At 39.7% G+C, this 5,732-nt stretch overlaps 1 pseudogene; it reads left to right on the forward strand.

Moving 5' to 3' along the window:
- The first annotated feature begins 5,413 nt into the window (after nt 1-5,413).
- Nucleotides 5,414-5,732, forward strand: part of LOC102851836 — a 3,031-nt pseudogene continuing 2,712 nt past the window's right edge.

The raw sequence follows: 5,732 nt of genomic DNA on the forward strand, positions 1-5,732 counted from the left end.
GCAAATATATCTCCTTATAGATTCTGTAATGGATTACCTTCTTTTCCTGTCTCTCCCACTGTGTCCTCCTTTCCTGCTTTTCTTTCTTTGACACTAACCTCTCATTTCTTCCTATTCACCACTTTAAATGGTTTAAAATCTTCTCTGTACTTACACTGTTGTTGTTAATGTGTTGTTGAGTCAACTGCGACTCACAGTGACCCTATACACAACAGACCTGGAAACTGCCCTATCCTGTGCCATCCTAACCATCTCCAACATACCTAAGCTCACTGCTACAGTCACTTTGTAAATCCATCTTGTTGAGGGTCGTCCTCTCTTATGACGACCCTCTAGCTTTCAAAGCATTGGGTCCTTTTCCAAGGACTAGTTTCTTCCAACATAATGGCCCAACTATATGAGATGAAGTTTCTCTGTACTTTATTCAGTTCTAAATTGCCTACACATACTCTGACTGCCATAGAGTCAGTTCTGACTCTTAACAACCCTCTCTCGGGTTTTTGAACCTATAAAGCTTTACAGGAGACTTTCCATTTTTCTCCTGAATAGTAAGTAGTGGATTTGAACCACCAACGTTTTGATTAACAGCCCAATACACAATGCACTACACAATACTTAATTTCTCCAATCTTGAACTTCTGCCTTAAACCATGCGTTACCTACCTATTTTCACCCACCTTTTGTCTATCCTTATAAGTAGTTGGATCATATTAAAGACAAGAATTATCTTGCAACAGAATTTTTCCTGGAATTTGAGTTCTTGGTTTAGAGGCTTACGGTCATGGTTTCACGGGGCATCACAGTTAATTGGCCTAAGAATGTGTTTAGCATTTGTTGTATCTCCTAGTTTCTTATGTAACAGCAATGGACCTGAAAACTGCCTTGATGCAGAACCATCTATGCAAATAATCTTAAATTTGAATTGATAAGACCCATTTTTTTAAAAAAATCTGAAAATTAAAATGATAAGGAACCACTTTTGAAAAAAATCTCAAACTTTAATTAATGCAGAACCATTTATGCAAAAACCTGCCACTATTCCCACTATCATTTGATAATTGGTGACTTTTACCAGAAGTTGTTCCTATGGTTCTGAAGGTTTGCAAGGGGATATCTAAGGCTCACCAATTGATTTCTGTTTGACTGGAGCAACAAAGGAAGAAGAGGTGTGAGGAATAGGAGGAGGAATGGAATGTGCAGCTAATTGCTCCCTTTGCCATGAGACCAAGAGAACTAAATTTGCCCAGCTGCCACATATAAATATTTTGAGCAAAGATACTATACAAGAATCCGACCCATAGAGGGAGAACATGCAGAACAGAATTTCAAGTTCTCAAGGAAGCTCAAATTTTCTAGAGTCACAGAGGCTAGATAAACCCACAAAACTACTGCCCTGGGATAATCTTTAAACCTTAAACCAAAAATATGCTCCGAAGTCTTCTTAAAACCAAATAATAGTTTAACTTAACTAGAGCAGTGTCTGTCTTGAGCATTGTGTTCTTTAAAGAAGACCTACATGGAATTAAACAGACAGCAGCAGCAGCAACTTGATAAATGAGATGTGAGACTTTAGGAAGAAGCAATTTTAGAAGATAACGTGCAACTCATCAATGTGCTTAGACAAGTAGAAAATGCCAAATTTGTATATATTGTGCTATATACATTATTAATAATAGAATACATTTTTTAAAAAAGAGCAAGTTTTAAAACTTAAGAGGGAAATTTTTTAAATGTTGCCCCAGTGTGTGTGTCTGTACATGTGCAGACACACACAAACACATACATGAAATCAACTCACAACTGTTTTATCAACATCTTTATGACTGTCAAGGGATCTTTCTTCCTAGGATCAGATCTCACAGCCATCTAAAATGTTTTTAAATGACTCAGGATGGTTGGTGAAGGTAAGCCTAATCACCTACTTGTGGCTGATTCCTTATATGACATGATCAGGTATTTAAACTTCCTGTGACTAACTTCCTCTTCTTTCTATGACAGATTAATGCCATTTGCCAGCATATAATATTAGCCAAGTTCTGGTAACTCACAGATGGAAAGCTTCATGTAAACGTTAAACAAGGTTATTACTCTCTGGAACCCAGTTTGCAGTTGGCAGCCCTTAAGAATTACAATGATTATATTTATATTCCTTTTAGAGTATCTTACGACTTACAGGTCTTCAGAGAAAAAAGCAGAGATATTTTGGACGAGATTCACAAACTCATTTGCTTCTCGAGTCCAAGTGAAACCTTTTATTAGAACTTTGGACTGAGATGGTGGAAAGTTAGTTCAGTAGATAAAATAAACAAGTGATACCTCGAATTGATGCAGAACCATTTCTGCAAAAATCTGCAACTACTCCCACGTATCATTTCATAATCGGTGTTGTTTTACTGGAAGTTTTTTCCTGTGGTAAGAAACATAAATAAAGAAATATTTTAAGGCATTTACTCAATGGTATGTCTACAGAAAATAGCTCCTATGGCTATTAATTTCAAATTGCTGAATGATTTTTCACAGCTGGTGATGGAAATGGTAATGGTGAATAAAAACTGTGCATTGGTGCCTGTCAAATAGCAATGGGACACATATCAGACCTGTATAACCTAGACAGCAGCCCAAACCCACTACCATGATTCTGACTTGTAGTTACTCTGCAGGACAGAATATACCATAGAGTTCCAAGGGAGCTCTGGTAGCTTAGTGGTAGGGAGCTGTGGTGCTGACCCAAAGGACTGTGGTTTGAATCCACTACCGACCACTCTGCAGGAGAAGGAAGGACAATCTCCTCTTCTGTGATTTACTGCTTCTGAAAACCTGCTGGAAAGTCAGCTACGAGTTGGTTCCTACTTGAAGGTACACACAACAAAAACATAGTGTTCCAAGACTACAGTCTTTACAGAAGCAGACTGCTACATCTTTTTCCACAGAGCAGCAGGTGGGTTCAAACCACAGACTAGCAGTTAAGCTAGCAGTTAAGCACTTTGACCACTGTGCCTCTGGGTTTCTGATCCTGCATAGGCCTTTGCATTTACTACAGATGCCAGTTCTAGGCTTCCCCTTTTTGTTACCACTCTTTTAAATTTTATTATTATTTGTGTGAAGGTTTACAAATCATTCTGGCTTTTCTTCTCATCATTCATAGGCCCTTTTGTTTTATAACATTAATTATCATTGAGTAATTAATTACAACCTCTTAGTGTATATTGTCTTTCCTGTCATCCAACTTCTTCTTACCATCTTTAACTTGATTCTATTTAGATAACGTCCCTAGTGATATGCCTTTTTAACATCCTGCTTCCAAACTGTAATTCAGTATGGGAACTGGAAACCTGCCTTTCCCAGCCTCTCGTCTTTATTCTTTATCCATGTCATTATGCACTTTCTCACATGCCTTCAACCACTTCCTTCCTTCTCTCTCTCCGCTGGTGCCCGACTCTCCTTGGTTATCCTCTGTTTCCAGGGGAGTGAGGTCTGGCTTCCTGAGAGGCCACCAAGGAGACAAATGACACAACCCTGAATTGGAGGAGCCTCACCATCCTATGGGCTAAGTTTTACCAACAGGAAACAGGAGTGGAGTGGGTGGTAAGAGAGGCAGATTCTCCTACTTCTTCCTCTGGCTAACACACAGAGGAAAACATTCCCCAGCAGCCTCACCTGTTTTATTCAGGGTTTATTTTTAAATATTAGCTAACATTTAAAAAAAAAATCACTATATCTTCTTGTACCTTCCAGTGCCTCACTCCTTATTTTCCTCTCACCCTCATCATCCTGAGCTCTCACTTCCCAGATAAAATAATAATGACTTGCCTGTGGCCTCGTCTCAGCTTTCTGGGAGACTAAAGCTTATCTGTCTGCTTTTTCTCTCTACTCCAGTATTTCCCAATGAGGTGGTTCAGTGCTAGAATTCACACATCTTACTTGGATTCACAATCAGCATCCTTGGCATCAGCAGTCAGGAGACTGGGAGACATGTTGCACTGGGCAAGTCTGCAGTCAGAGACCTCTCCAAATTACTGAGAAGCAATGGTGCCAGTTTGAAGACTAAGGTGCATCTAATTCAGTCTTCTCATTCACTTGCTATGAAACTGAGAACTAGACAGGAAATAAATATGACAGAAGAGGAACTGATGCCTTTCAATTATGTTGTTGGATAAGAGTACTGAATATCCCATGGACTACCAAAAGATCAAACAGACATGTTTTAAAGAAAATGCAGCCAGAATGCTCCTTGGAGGTAAGGATGGCCTCCGAAGTATGTGAAGCTTTGTCTCACATACTTTGGTCATGTTACTAAGAAAGGGTAATACTTGGAGACATCATACTTGGAAAAGTAGAAGGTAAATGCAAGACAGGAAGACCCTTAATGATGAGATAGACTGACTGTAGCAATGGACTTAAATGTGCCAGAGATGATGAGATGGTTCAGGATAGGACATGGTTCAGATCTGTTGTTCATAGAGTCACTATGAGTCGTACTTGACTCGATGGCACCTAACAGCAACATACAGGAGATGCAGTTTCAATGTCCAGCCAATGTAGATCAAACACAACTATCTCCTGCCTGTCAGTGGATGGAGGCACACAGGGTGCCATGATGGTGAATAGATATCAGAGGAACTTCTAAACGAAGATAAAATGAAAAGTAAGGCTTGTGACCCACTCATGAATGTCAGCCAGTGAAATCCATATGGATCACACCAGTTCGATTAACAACTCATCAGGCGGTGCGGTGGTGCAGGGCCAGGTAGGCCTGGATTTCCTTGACACATTGGGAGCTAAACTGATGGCAGCCAACAGCAGCAGCAACAACAACAACAACAACAGTGTGATTTGCCAACACCTGCATCAGAATCCTCTAGCATATCTGTTAAAAAGGCAAGATTCCCGAGCTGTGACCAAATTAATTTTTTTATGTGACCTTTTGTCTTGATTCTTTATGAGAATCCCCCTGTAAACTTGAAGAGTTCCCTCAGCCTCACTTTCCTACCTTGGAAAGTTTGTTCCTTTTACCTAGGTTGATTGGCATTTCCTGCGTAAGCTGTAACGGCTTGATAATTTTGTATAGCTATAGCCAGCAGCCTCCCTTGTCATTGGTCTATTTTATGCACTTTGCAGGGATTGGACAATATTTTATGCAAACAAAGTGTCTGTAGCCTACTAAGAGAGGATTGGCCAGTTCATGGCCCCGGTAGGAGCGTCATGCCTTGAAAATTAGTTTGTTTCTATATACAGATCAACTACTTTATCTTTCAATATAGCTTACATCAAGAAAAGAAAAATCTTCACCACTGGAACAACAGGCAACATCATGATAGAAAAGATACTGCTTTGGAGATGGACGCTGCACGGTCACGCCAGGTTTGAACCGGAAGCGGGAATACACATGATACATGGTCTGAAATACTGAACCATGAGTCTAGCACTTAATGATCTACTTATTTGCTGCCGTCAACTAGAACATGATAAAGCTACAGAACAAAGGAAAGAAGTTGCGAAATTTAAGCGTCTGATTCAGGATCCTGAAACAGTTCAACCTTTAGATTGACATTCAGATGCCAAGCAAGGAAAATATTTGAACTGGGATGCTGTTTTCAGATTTCTCCAGGAATATATTCAGAAAGAAACAGAATGTCGGAAAGCAGCAAAACCAAATGTATCGGCTTCAACACAATCCTCCAGGCAGAAAAAGATGCAAGAATTCAGTTGTTGTTGTTGTTGTTGTTGTTGTT

Source organism: Elephantulus edwardii, unplaced genomic scaffold (genome assembly GCF_000299155.1).
Source record: "Elephantulus edwardii isolate Elephantulus edwardi_28Jun2011 unplaced genomic scaffold, EleEdw1.0 scaffold00095, whole genome shotgun sequence".
Taxonomy (NCBI): Eukaryota; Metazoa; Chordata; class Mammalia; order Macroscelidea; family Macroscelididae; genus Elephantulus; species Elephantulus edwardii.